Source organism: Solanum pennellii, chromosome 7 (assembly GCF_001406875.1).
Source record: "Solanum pennellii chromosome 7, SPENNV200".
In the NCBI taxonomy this organism is placed as follows: Eukaryota; Viridiplantae; Streptophyta; class Magnoliopsida; order Solanales; family Solanaceae; genus Solanum; species Solanum pennellii.
Window position 1 is genome coordinate 15,150,446 of NC_028643.1, and position 16,104 is coordinate 15,166,549.

Genomic DNA, 16,104 nt, shown 5'->3' on the forward strand with positions numbered 1-16,104 from the left:
AAATAGTGCAAAGTCGTCAAAAATCATATACAGATGTTAGAAGGAGAGACTTGGAATTTGAGGTTACTAATTGGGTGAATTTAAGGATGTTATGAGATTTAGAAAGAAGTGAAAACTAAATCCCTGATAGATTGGTCCCTATAGGATATCAAAGAGAGTTGGAAACGTAGCTTATGAGTTTAGTTACCGTCAGAGTTAGCAGTAGTCCATCTAGCATTTCACGTCTCTATGCTAAAAAAAGTGTTTGGGGGAGTCTTCACTTATTATACCTACCGATACTATTGATATCAAGGACAATCTATCTTACGAGAAGATGCCCGTTCGGATTCTTAACTGACAGGCTTGCAAGTTAAGAACCAAGGAGGTTACATCAGGGTTTTATGGAGGAATCAATTTGTTGAGAAGATACTTGGGATTCTGAGAAAAATATGAAGATGAGATATCCTCACCCATTTCCTTCCGAATCAGTTCCATACCAAGGTACTAACTATTCTTAAAATACTCTTTAATTTGATATGTTGAGTTTATGCAAATTGCACATTTTTTGCTTGAGTTGGGTTGTTAGACATTCCCCACCCCCTATTGTACTTAGCTTGATCTCATTAGAGGATATATGTTTTCGAGGGGGAGATATTGTCACAACTCGGATTTCAAAAAAAGAGCCAAGGAGAGGTTCGTACAAGTCACCCACGAGTTTTTAGTTTTGGGAGAAATTCAAACAATAATATATCTAGTACATAAAGAAATAGGTGCCTCATGAGTTATCTAATTAAAGATCTTTGAATCATCTTTCCAACTTTGCAAAGTTTTCTGAATTTCGAGCTTAGAGTAAAATTTATGGTCATTTGAGTGAAGCCTCTCTTAAAGGCATTTCATTTGTTTTTAAAAGGGTATTCTGGTCAGATCCTTTTCCTACCAAGCCTAGCCACTTTTTTTCTTCTCGCAAATAAGGGTCTAATCACTTTTATACCCCATTTTTACATTCTTTATCACTTAGAGAGAGTTAAAACAGGGTCACAAGAAGAGAAAAGCTAGGTTTCAAACGTTCGTCAAGATTCCCTTTTATTTTCGCCAAGAATATTGTTCTTTCCGGGTATGTAAGGCTTATCAAAATGCTTGACTTGTTCGTCCTCATTCCATATATATTAATTTATCCACTAAATCATTGTATCTAAAGGACTCTTGCATAGTCTTGATTTTGAGTTCAATTTTTTAACAATGGAGGTTTTGAGTCTTTTGTGTTGTGAATATTTATTAAAAGTTATATTTCCAAAGGGCATGTATGAAAGAGCCATAAATTCGTGTTTGTCTTGAGAATCAAGAAGAATTTAGGAGAAATTTCTCAATTCTATACTAATTTGAGGTCCTAACTTAAGCTTGAATATTCATCGGGTTATTGGGGAATGGCCTGGGGCAGCGCATCATGATAGCGCCAAGGATGAATTTCAGTAGTTAAGGCCCTGGGGTAACATGCCAGCAATGCACCAAGGCCAGACTTCTCAAGTTCAGGTCCTGGGACGACGCTCCAGTAGTACGTCAAGGCGTGTTGGGTCGATTCTTTCTTTGTTTCATCCCGTGCATGTTCCTTTAAGTTGTGGACATGATTCCCTTCTTTGTATTAGATCCTAATGTCTTCATTTACCATTGAGAATTTCTACATGTTCCATCAAAATATCTTAATCCATTCAAAATTAAAGTGAATCTAAGAGAAAAGTTCAAGTTGCCTTTTTGAGTTATTGTTGAGGACCTTTCGTAACCAACAATGGTCTTCAACTAGATTTATAAGAATTCAAAGATGAGTGTTAAGAAGAGTTTTTTCATGACGGAGAAAATAAAATGGAACTAAGTATTTACAAATGTAACACTTTTATATTGAAAAAGAAAAACTTTGATTTCTAAAAAGAGTAATGAGTTCAGAGAGTATTTCAAAGAAGACCTCTTTTAAGAGGACATTTTGACTAATCACCTCAAATTGAGAAACAATATGTTTTACACATTTGATAATGACTATATATACGATATGGGGATGAGTTAAGACAACTCACATTCCTCATAAAACATGCAACCAATAGGGATAAATGATCGTTCTTTTTAGAAGACTCCTTATTGTTTTCGAGCATAGATTAGTGTATCCACTTATTTGAAGATTCCTATGCCCCCACAAGGTATATGATATATTTGGAAGCGTCGGTGAGACGTTGTAACATCACATAGCTTATAGTGATGGTTGTCGGTTACAAAATATTCAAATAAGAGTAAAGAGTAAATTATAATATTTTTATATACATCCTTGAATTAGTATATGTTTATTATGAAGCTTTATACATTTTATCTTTTGTCACTTATTTTGGATTGAGTTGTGTTGAGCTGAGTACTTTTCTAGTGTTTTCAGTTTAATTATGTATGCTTTCAGTTCTCCTTGTATGCTCATACATTTTATGTATTTATGCCATTAAACTTGTATCTTAGTATGATTCACATCCAGGTATCCAGGATAATCAACAGGCGCTTCGTTGATACCGGTTGCACTCCATCAAGCTTTTGTTAGCCTCCTTGCTTTCTGAAGAGCTTCACATTTATTTCTTACTTTTGTTAAGTTGTCGAGGGTTTTGTACCAACATATATTGTACTATTAGGGGCTTCACACACACACACACACACACATATATATATGTGTGTGTGTGTGAAGCCCCTAATAGTACAATATATGTTGGGACAAAACCATATATATATATATATATATATAGAGAGAGAGAGAGAGAGAGAGTTGAGGAGACACTATTTACATTCTCTTTTCGTTGATATGTTTTGAGAATGTCTTGTAGAGTATATCATTATCGAACTTAGTATTTTCAGACATTTGAATTGAGTATTTGTTTGAGTTTCAATGTCTCAATTCTATTTCAAAGATCGTTTTGCTTGAGTAAATCTTCTACTAAGTAGCCAGTTAGGCCAAAAACTCGTTTGGGGAACATAAATGTTTCTTGAGTGTCGTCCACGTTCAGGGTTTAGGCTTAGGACGTGACAAATAGATGCTAATTTAACGTCATGACACGACACAAGTAAATTCATCAATTTTATTTCCACTTTGAAGTTATGAATCGTCCTTAGCTTTGCAACCATTTTTTCGCTGCAGTCAAGGGGCAGTGGTATAAATATAAAAGAATTGAGTAATAGATGTCATATCTTGCACTTCTTGGCCCTATGCAAGGAATATCATTTTCTTTATGTGGTCTAGAAACTTTAAAATGTAGGTGCCTAGTTCCTCATCTATACACTCCTCCATTAATTCAGATGACTCAAATTTCATGTCGTCATCCAAACATATATTTTAAAAAAATGTTAAATGAGACCCAAGATGCATAAACTCCAAAGCAACCATATTTACAGCATTCTCACTTTTGTACTCTTTCTCAACAATGAAATAAAATAATAATGTATAGTTGAATGGTTGGAATACCTCATTTTTCTACACTACTTGGTCATCATCATCAACAATTCGTGATTGGGCATTATACGCCTCAACCTTTTTGTTCAAGTGAGGCTCAAAGTCATGAACATCTGAGTCAAATTGATCTATTTCTTGTGTGAGCTCAAATCTTCCTTTTATCAAACTCTTGAAACTTTGAAGTTGACTTTGTTATTGTGCAAAGATTGGCTCACTATCTCTGCAGCTTCATAACTTTCTCCTTGTTTGGATTCATTTTCTTTCTCTAATTGAGTATTGGTTAGGCATGTAATTTACAAATGATAAGCGTCAACATTAGCCTGTAGTTCCATGATATTTGATTGTCTTCCATGCATTCGAATCATAGTCCCGTGGTTTTTAAATTAATATTTTCAAGCATGCCTTACATTCCTTAAATGAATTCACATTACGAGCCTCTTGTTTTGCATTCTACACTTCATGACCCTGCCAACATCACAAATAACAGAAGAATCATAATTGGGGTTTGGGGGAAGGGCATAAGAGTTAGCAAAACCATTCTCATGGCCATTTTGATCACCACATATAAGAAATATATAATACATGATATCCAAGTGGGGTTCATCACAATAATTACAAGGATACCCATCAGCTAACCACTATTTACCTCAATAGTCCATATAAATAAGATTACCAAATTATTCAAAGGGGAAAATTTTGTTCATAAAGATTTTTATATAAAATGAAACTTAAATAAATACTAAGAAAGAGTATAACCTACCATAATAGTTAATTTCTAAGTCCCTGGCACCAACACAAAAAACTTGTTGCTAACAAATGCATACGCAAGTGTATGTGATCACACAAGTCATATAGTGGCTCTAAAAGAGTCGATTTATCAACCCACAGGTTTTGTCGATTAACTATTTTACTAAATTATACTAGTTGAGTTATTTATTCAGGCATATCAAAAGAGTTAATTTATATTTTGAATAATAAGAATGCAAGAATGAAATAATAAAATTACTTATAATGATTGGGAAAATCTAGGGCTGCGACATAGTAAGAATTCATGTATCATATATCTTTCATCGATTTCATACGATTATCAAATTATTGATACTATTTGTTGCTCCAAAAGCCACACTCTAGTGTACATGATCGCAAAAGTAATAAATGGCTCTTTTAGAACTGATTTGTCGAACCCAAAGGACTTACGATCAATTTATTTTAATTCTATTAATTCCATAATTTAAAGAAAGTGTTTTTAAAAATGTGCTTTTTTTTAAATATTACCATCGCAAAAATTAAATTATGAAAGTAACTGATAATGACAACTTCAATTTTGGTGATTTAAATAATTGAGGGATAATTAAAGGGCATCAACATGCGTAAGGTTTCATGTATCACATCTCATGTAATAAATTAACTACGATTATCAAATTACTAATTTACAGAATTGGTTTTATATCACACATCGAACCTATAACCTGAGCGACACTGGCACTCGGTGACTATTGATAGCCCCAAGCAAACTCTTGGTCTGGCTTACTTACTCAGCGGAAGAATTAAAACACAAGAACAGTCAATATAAATAACTTATGGAATAATTTGAGAATGCCTTAAAAGAAAGCATTCAACTAGCCAAAATGACTACTCAAATCTCATAGCAAAACATTTGAAGTACAAAGCTAAAGACTCATAACTAGTTATCTCAATATCTATAAGGTCTTTAAAATAACTAAAATGGATGTTGGGACAAACCCCATAGCACCCTGATGAACTAAACTAGAAAAAACGAATAAAAGAGTCCTCCGATATGCAATGAGGCTCACCAACTGATTCTGGAGTGATCAACTTGATCAAAGGTGCGCTGGATGTTGATCCTCCTTACCTGTGTCTACATCATAAGATTATGCAGGCACACTAACATCGATACATTAAATGTAAGAGTAGGTGAGTTTGAATACTAAACATCATAGGCTCAAAAGTAATTCTAAAAGAAACGCTTACCTTAGATTTTCTCAACTCATGAATATTTAACTGAACTCATTTCATTATAAACCAGTTTAAAACAAGTGCAATATAAATAAAAAAGAAAATTGTTTAAAACATGATGTCAACTCATAATCATAATATCATAAAAGACATACCATGGTCCCTCTCAAAGTCTACTTGTGAAATGCATGAATAAAGTCTCATACCCCCATTCATACTAAGCAGAACTCCTTGAGGAACCATGAAATTATTGTTGTGGGATTTTCTCTGACCGACAACCATCACTTAAGAGCTATAGTGATGATACATTGATCTAACTCATGGTGCCAGTGCATCTTATACCCGGCCAAAGGTATAGGACCTGAATTACTACGTGGATCCACTAGTTTATGTGAAAAAGATTAATCTAAAAAGTATGAAACTTTTCTACGCATGATGGCTACATGGTTTATGGGGGTTGATAGTTGTTTGAACTCCTTCCGTATCGGTGCTCAATACTACTCCCAGAAATAATATATTATATTATCTCTTTATGTTTGAAAAACATACTTTTCTGATTTCATATTAGTGCTCAAAAACTTTATTCAATGGCTATTTTGGAAATCTCAGTTCCTCTCTTGCTTCATTTAGAAAGCGATCACTCTTTTTGAAAACTAGACTTAAAACTCTTTGGAAATCTCAAATTCCGTTCTTATTTAAATATGAAAACATTTTAAATCTCTTAGGGAATACATAGTCCCTATATACTTCTTTGAAGAAAAGGACTTCAACTTTACTCTTTAGTGAGCTTAAAACTTATGCCTTAAAACAAAGTTAAAACGTTCGTAAAAGACTAATGGAAACTTGAAATGAACCTCTCTTACTTGACTCTTAACTGATCTTGACTTAACTCTTAACTGATTTTGACTTGACTCTTAACTGATCCTTGAATTGAATTATGGATTTAAGGATCATAATTTGTGTTTGGAAAGATCTTATGTTGTTTAGTAATGATTCTAGATAGCTAAACATGAGAAAAGACTGAAAATCAAGATCTGAGAGGGGGTACGCGATGCAGAGGCATAATTAAATTTTAGTTTCGAAAACATGTTTTTGAGGCAGAACACCTCATGTCAGCTCCGCGACGCGGAGCAGAATTTTTTTCAATTCTAGGAACTGGTTACGCGACGCGCTCCTAAACTATGATTTTGCCCGTCAAAATTTCTTCTTCGGTTTCTTATCCAATCCACCAAATCTCAGTTGTTTTTCTTAAATAACTTTTAATAAAAGATACCTAGAAAATGTACCTAAGAACCTAACTCAAAACGGCTTTAAAACACGACGTAACAAACTTAGAAACTTCCCAACTTTGGAAAATTCAAGAACAATATATGAATTCAAGAATAGGAATCAAGATCATCAATGTTCAAACACCTTCCGGATGAATCCAAATTGAAATAAATATGTTTTCCACGTGGGAGAGATATCCAAATGTTATGAGAGCCTCGCATACCTGATTGAAGTAAATCCTAGTGAAAGCACAATCAAACTAGAACAATCTTTGTGAATCTTGCCCTTTTCTTCCTCCTCTTCTTCTCTTCTCCTTTCTCCTTAGCCCTAGCGTATTTTTATTAAAAGAGTAAACTAATATAATTTTGATTAGACCCTATCTTAATTACCAAAAATGAAATGAATTTATTGGGTTAGGAAAAGACTAAACTACCCCTTCAAAATTCGGATTGGACTTTCTTTATCCCTACAGCGCAGCTTCCAAAGTACATAACTCACTCATACGAACTCGGAATCGCGCAAACTTAGCAGCATTGGAAAGATCATTTCAAGAGATCTCCAACCATGTCTGGAAATACACCTAAATCATCTCGATCTAGGATTTATGGTTGTTTGAAGTTGACTAAAGCTCATTTTTTTTCTAACTTAAGTAAATTTCCAAATTTTAATTCTTTCCAAAAATAACTATTTTCAGTATAAGCTTCTTCCTAGATACTTCAAATTGCGAGATGTTACAATATCTACCCCTTGGGAACATTCGTCCTCGAATGAGATTATTATTAATAGGCTAAGGGTGTAATATATAGTTCAAACACCCAACAAGCAAATACAAACAAAAAACATGCTTATTCATAATTTAGATACATAGTACTACGAAGAAAATTGGTACCTTAATTTTGAACTTCTCTGGATTTGAAGAGATATAGGTATCTCTTCTTCTTTACTCTGTAGCTTCTCAAGTAGTTTCTCTACCAACTGATTACTCCATAAAACATTGACATGTGCTACTTCTTTAGTCCTCAACTTGCGAACTTGGTGATCTAGAATCTGAATCAGAACCTCCTCATAAGATAATCTATCTTGATACCAATATCCTCAGTTAGTATGATAAGTGAATTATCTCCCATGCACTTCTTCAACATGGAGATGTGAAATGCCGGATGAACCACTGTTAACTCTTGTGGTACCTCCAACTCATAAGCTACATTACCAATCCTCTTGAATATATGATAAGGTCCAATATGATGGGGAATAAGTTTCCCCTTCTTACCAAACCTCATAACACCTTTCATTGGTGAAACTTTCAAATGTATCCAATTATTTACTTCGAACTCTAACGCCTTTCTCTTAACATTTGTGTAGGATTTTTGACGACCCAATGCCATTTTCAACCTTTCTTGAATCACTTTCACCTTCTCCATGACTAAATCTTTTCCTATCAACCCCTTCACCAACTCCAAACCATCCATTAGGAGATCTGCATCTTCTCCCATAAAATTCATATGAAGCCATTAGGATGCTAGAGTGGTAACTATTATTGTAAACAAATTCGATGAGTGGTAGGTGATCATCCCTATTGCCTTTGAAATTGATCACCCATTCCCTAAACATATCCTCTAAGGTATGAATATTGTGCTCTGCTTGCTGATCTGTCTGAGGATGAAATAATACTTAAGTTCACCTTTGAACTCAAACCTTTCGAAAAAGATTTCCTGAATTGTGGAGTACATTGTGCACCTCTATCTGAAATCATGGAGACTGGGACTCCATGAGTCTTACCACTTCTTGAATATATAACCTAGCATAATCTTCTGTTGAATGGGTAGTCTTTACTAGCAAAAAATGGGATGATTTTGTCATTCTGTCGAAAATCACCCAAATAGAATCATTATGTCTGAAAGACCTTGGTAAACCTGTGATGAAGTCCATATTTATCATCTCACAGTTCCATTTCGGAAGTTATATATTTTGCGCCAAACCACCGGGCCTTTGGCGCTCAACTTTCACATGTTGGCAATATGGATACTTAGCAACAAATTTTGCAATGCCCTTCTTCATACTATTTCACCAATACATTTCTCTCAAATCGTGATACATCTTTGTGGAACCCGAATAAAAGGAATATCTGGAACTATGAGCTTCCTCTATGATCCTCTCTTGGAGTTCATCCACCATAGGTACACGCAATCTACCTTGATATCTCAATACACTATCTCTCTCTCTCAAAAGCTAATACTTTTTGCTTTTGAACATTTGCCTTCAACTCAAGCAAAATGGGATCTTGGTATTTTTTTTTTCATTTACTCTGACACTAGTGATGATTCAACCCCATTTTCAGCACTATTCCTCCTTCTGTGGAATCCATAAGTCAGTCTCGTAAGCGTGCAAGCCTATGCACATATTTTGCTAACTCTCTTTTTTATTCCTCAACATGGGAGGTGTTGCCCATAGACAACCTGCATAAGGCATAAACAAACACATTAACCTTACTTGGGTGGTAAGGAATACTCATGTCATAATCCTTGAGTAATTAAAACCACCGCCTCTGTCTAAGATTAAGCTCCTTCTGGGTGAACACATACTGCAGCCTCCAATAATCAGTGAATATATAAACATGAACATCATACAAATAATGACACTATATCTTTAAAGCAAATACCGCAGCAGCCAACTCTAAGTCATTGGTTGGGTAGTTATTCTCATGAACTTTTAACTGTCTGGAAGAATAAGCAATAACCTTTCCATTCTGCATTAAAACACAACCCAAGCCAACTCTAGATGCATCACAATACACCACAAAATCTTGAGTACCCCCCGGTAAAGTTAAAAACTGAGGCAATAGTAAACCTCTTCTTCAATTCCTCAAAGCTTTTCTCACAAGCTTGAGACTATTCAAACTTCACTGTTTTAATAATCCACTTCGTCAAATGGGATAAAATTGATGAGAAACCCTCTACAAACCTTCTATAATAGCAAGCCAAACCTAAGAAACTCCTAATATTAGTTGGACATTTGGGTCTAGGCCAATTCAGTACTACCTTAATTTTCTAAAGTATAAAATTTTTAATTCCCTCTCCAGACACAATATGGCCTAATAATGCCACAGACTCAATCCAAAACTCACATTTCGAGAACTTAGCATATAACTTCTTATTTTACAAAGTTTGAAGGACTATTCTAAGATGACTAGCATGATCTTCTTCATTCCTTGAATAGATTAGTATGCCATCCATGAAGAGGATAACAAACATATCTAAATAAGGTTTGAGGACTCTATTTATAAGGTCCATGAACCCTTTTTGTGCATTAGTCAAAACTAAAAGACATGACCAACAAATCATAATGATTATAACAGATCCTAAATGTTGTCTTGGGAATATCAAACTCCCTTACTTACTGATAGTAGCCAAACTTGAGGTCTATTTTCGAAAAACAGGTGGCACCTTGAAGCTTATCGAAAAGATCATGAATCCCAGAAAAAGGATATTTTTCTTGGTGGTAACCTTGTTCAACTGGTGGTAGTCTATACATATACTAAGGGAAACATCTTCTTTCACATAAGTAAGACCAGAGCACCCCAAGGTGTGACACTTGGTCGAATGAAACCTTTATCTATTGATCCTTCAACTGCTCTTTTAACTATTTCAACTCTACCGGTTCCATTCTATATGGAGAAATAGATATGGGACAAGTATCTGGAAGAAGATCTATACTGAAGTCTATCGCTCTCAGGAGGGACTCCGAAAAGATCATTTGTAAAGACTATTGTAATCTCTTTTACTACTGCAACTGACTGAATATGAGGTACCTCAACACTTGTGTCATTAACTCGGACCAAGTGATACACACACCCCTTAGAAACTTTCCTTTCCTTATGGTACGAAATGAAATGACCCTTAGGCACTACTGAACTGCTTTTCCACTTAAGACTGACTCATTTGGGAATTGAAAATTGAAAGCTTGAGTTCTACAATTTATTGATGCATAAGATAGTCCATACCTAGATGACATCAAAATCTGCCATATCTAACTCAACTAAATCATCCATGGTACTCGTGTGATTGACGTGAATAGAGCAATCACAATAGAATTCTTTCTACTAGAACAGAATCACCAAAAGTTGTAGAAAAACTAAAGGGATCAAGATGTTTCTTTGGAAGAACATCAAAACTGAATACATGGATCATACTAGTGACAACATCTGGTGAATACTCTTTCTCTCGGCGAATAGTGATAGCATAAAGATGGTTTCCTTCTCTGCCTACCCCTGATGTCTCTTATCTTTATGCATCTCTGTCTGGTGGATCAACTTAAGAAAACTGGGCTCTATTTCCCTCTTTACCATTTCTTTGTTTGTTCTTAGGACATTCTCTTATAAAATGAACATTCTAGCCACACTTGAAGCTATCAGTAAAGACATCATGACATACCCTTGAGTGGCTCCTACTACACTTGGAACATGCAGGAGTCTAAGTACCCCAATGTGTCTTACCACCGTGCGAATACGCAGGTTAAGGTCTAAAGTTCTGAGAATGCTGAGTTACTGTACACACATTGGTTCCTTAGTGCAAGTGCACTAGCAAATGATAAAGCAGGTCCTTTCTGCTTCTGTTAAAAAGAAGACCAGTTCACATTCTTCCTTTCCTGCCCAAACTCGTTCCTTATGTCTTATCCCTTTTATTCTTAAACTCTTCTCTATCCCTTAGTTTTTTCCTCCTGAACTTGTTATACATGGATCATCAGCCTTACTATGTCCATGACACCTACTTCTATGGATGCCTTACTTTCCTTACTTGATAAATGAGACAACCCAACGACGAATAACCTCATAATGCTCCTCATGTCAGCGACCATCTCTTTTCTTATCTTTGCTTATGGGGGAAAGAAACTCTCCAAAAAGTCCTCCTCAAATAAGGCCTAGCTCATAATTTTTAACGCGTAAGCACGAGTTAGAAAGAAATTTTTTAGAGATACACTCTAACGCACGAAGTGAGTATGAAAGAAATGAGAAATTTCGTAAACGTTGTAGCGTTCTAATTATAGATGTAACACGCTTCATAATAATAACTAGGACTCTATAGACTGCTTCTTAGACTCTCTAGGATTCTTGAATTCTATGCTCTGGTACAATGTTTTCACACCCTAAGCCTACACTCTGGGAGATACTGACACTCGATGACCATTGTTGGACCCAAGAGAACCCTTGGCCAACTTACTTAATCAATGGAAGACACAAGAACAGTCTATATGATGAACTTTTGAAATAAACTGAGAATGTCTTAAAGAAAGCATTCTATTGGCCAAAATTGCTATTCAAGTCTCATAGCAAAAAATCTGAAGTACAACGATTTATGGAGCCTCTAAAACAACTGAAATGGATGTTGGGACAAACCCCCAAACATCCTAATGAACTAAACTAGAAAAAAGTGAATAAAACAGTCCTCAGAAATGCAAGGAGGCTCACCTACTGACTATGGAGTGCTCAACTTGATCAAAGGTACGCTGGATGCTAGGTACGCTAGATGTTGATCCTCGTTAGATGAAGGTCAACTGGCATCAGTGCATTGAATGTAAGAGTATGCGAGTTTGAATGCTAAAACAACATAGGCTCGAAAGAGATTCTAAATGAAGCACTTACCTTGGCTCTTCTCTACTCATGAATACTTAACTGAACTCATTTCATTATAAAGCATTTTAAAACAAGTAGAATATAAAGGGAAAAAAATGTTTAAAACATGATATGAACTTATAATCATAATATCATAAAGGACATACCATGCTGCCTCTCAAAGTATACAATGCATGAATAAAGTCTGATACCCCCATTCTAACATAACCCCTTGAAGAACCATGCAATTACTGTTTTGGGAATTTTTGTAACCGACAATCATTATTTAAGAGCTATAGTGATGATACGACGATCTACCTCAAGCTTCCAGCACATCCTATACATGGCCAAAAGTATAGGACCTGAACTACTAAGTGGATCCACTAGTCTATGTGAAAAGGATTCATCTAAAAGGTATTACCCTTTTCTACCCATGATGTCTATATGGCTTATGGGGGCTGATAGTTGTTTTAACTCTTCCATTCGGTACTCAAGACTACTCCTAACAATAATATATTATATTAGCTCTTTATAATTAAGAAACATACTTCTTATTTGATTTGAGATTAGTGCTCAAAAACTTAACTCAAAGGATATTTTGGGAATCTCACTTCTTCTCTTGTTTCATTTAGAAAGTGATTACTCTTTTCTGAAAATAGCCAGAAAGCTCTTTGAAAATCTCAATTTTGGTCCTTATTTAAATTTGGAAACATTTTAAATCTCTTTAGGAATAAATAGTCCCCATATACTTCTTTGAAGAAAAGAACTTCAACTTTACTCTTTACTTAACTTAAAACATTAGACTTATAACAAAGTTAAAACGTTTCTAGAAGACTTATGAAACCTTGAAATGAACCTCTCTTACTTGACTCTTGACTTCTCTTGACTTGACTCTTAATTAATCTAGACTTGACTCTTAACTGACTGAATTGATTCATGGACTCAATGATCATGATTTGAAAAGATCTCATGTTGTTAAGGAATGATTCTAGATTGAAAAACATGAGAAAAGTCTGAAAATCAAGATTTGAGAGTGGGTCCGCGACGCGGAGGCATAATTAAATTTTGGTTCCGCAAATGTATTTTCAAAGCAGAATACCTCCTATGAGCTCCGCGACATGTAGCATATTTTTTCAATTTTGGGAATCGGTCATACGATGCGCTGACAGATCGTTCCTAAAACAATTTTAAAAAATGTTATTTTGGAGTTTATATCTTAATTTTAAGAGGATTTTGGTTAAGTTTATAATTGATTACAAGAGAAATATTACATTGAAACTTGAAAACGTGAAATTTATGAAACTATATCGCAATTATATTAAAGTTGTATTTGCATATGTTTCATTGTATTAAAACCACGAATTATACTTTATGAGACATATTACAAACTTCCCTCCTTTTTTTAGTGATATCAATCAAAATAATTTAAGTAACACACTTGTACTACATTTATAATATATCCACATTATATTTGTAATACGTATTGCAAACATTACTCTTGTTCTTAGCGATGCAAACCAAAATAATTTATAACATATGCACAATACATTTGTAATACATATTGCAAATATCACTCATGTTCTTACTGATTTAAACCTAAATAATTTATAAGACATGTATAATACATATTTTATTCATAAATAATAGAAATTTAATTCAATCTATAGATTATTGTCGTGCCTTTCATTACTTACATTTTTCATTTATTGTTAATTTTCTTTTCTAATTCAACTTTAATATTGTATATACACTTCCAATGCAAATTTAATTCATTTTGTAGTTTATTATTTGTTACTATTAGATTACTTCTTTAATTCATTATTGATATAAGTTTAATTCACCCTATCTAGTGTTTCATTAGTTAGATTTTTTATCTTTATTTAATTCAACGTTAATATTTGTATAATGCACTTTTAATAAGTTAATTCATGCACACTTATAACACATGCACAATACATTTTTAATACGTATTAAATATCACTCACGTTTTTTGTGATACAAAAAAAAAACAATTTATAAGACACATATAATGCATGTTTTATTCATGAATAATGCATTTATAATACGTATTGTACACTTCACACATTTCTTACGGATACCAACAAGAATAATTTAGGTAACACACTATAATACATTTATAAGACATGCACAATACATTTTAGATAAACATTGCAACCATCACTCATTTTCTCAGTTATAAAAGCAAAGATAACTTATAGGATATATATGATATAAGTTTTATTTATGAATTATATGAGTTTAATTTAGTTGTTAGATCTATGTCTTGTCTTTCGTTAATTACGCTTTTCGTTCATTCTTAATTTTCTCTTCTAATTCAGCTTTAATATTGTGTAATACAATTTTAAAGAAATTTAATTCATTTTGTAAAATTTTTAATTTATTTGTTACTATTTGGATTACTTATTTAATTCATTGTTGATACATGTTTAATTTACTCATAAATCATTGTCTACTCTTTCATTAGATATATTTTTTTTTCATGCTTAATTCTCTCTTTCAATGCAACTTTAATATTTGTTCAATACACTTTTAAATACAATTTTAATTAATTTTGCAATTTATTTGTTGATTTTATTACTATTAAATTACTTGTGAAACTCATTATTGATACAAATTCATTCAGTTTACAGAATATAGAATGCTCTTCCGTTTGCTATATTTTGCATTCATTCTAATTCAATTTTAATTGTGTGTAATACATTTTTAATTCAAGTTTAATTTATTTTGCAATTTATTATGTATCTTCTTTTGTTACAAATAAAATATTTTTTTAATTAATTAGTTAATTATGAATACAAATTTTATTGATTCTACGAATCATTGACTAATCTACGAAAGAAAATAGAGAGAGAAATAAACGGCAAAACAGCAACCAAAAGAAAGAGAAAAAAAATAGCAACAAAAAGAAAACAAGAAAGAAAGCCGAGAAAAAGAGCAACTAAAAGAAAATTTCTACCAAAAAAAAACTAAAAGAAAGGAGCCAGAAAGAGAAAAATTTGAAAGCTGAGAAAGAAAAAAGAAAAAGAGGCAAGATAGAAAAATTTAATAAAATATATAGTATTATGAGAAAGAAAAAAGAAAAAGAGGCAAGATAGAAAAATTAAAAAAATATATTGTATTGTTATATATTGCTATAAATAATAATAATTAAACAGTATATCTAAAATAAGTAATTAATTTTTAAAAAAGGATTCACTCTAGTAATTAAGCCAATTAAATAAGCCACCAATTGATTGGGTTGAGGAGTTATGAAAAAAATCTGGTAAATCTATTTCTCTTCTCTCTTGTTCTTCTTCTACTACTACTTCTTCTTCGCATCTCTTTCGAAATCCTCTATCATAATCTTCTACAGAATAGTCACCATTGTTAGAAGGAGTTCAACTCAAGACTAGCTTAGTTTTAGTACGAATTGTAGTTTGTAACGGTAAGACTTTCAATCAATAAAAGATTCTTTCTCAAGTTCTTGCAATTGCAATTAGCATCACCAGTGGTATCAACACAATTTTTGGCACCAAAGGCGCAGGATAAATATTGCGGATAGTCGATCTAAAGCATGAAAGAAAATGTCATAAAAGTCGAAGGACAACTACACACACATGGAGGAGACACATCAGAAACTCAGATCCACTAATTCCAAGTTGGAAGATGTGGGTAGAAATTTGGATGATATGATGGGTAGATTGGTGCCACCTCACGCCGGGATACTGGGTAGTTCACCCATGGAGGAATGGTGATCAATTTGTAAATCCAATAGTAATGGACAAACCTCATCATATAATTC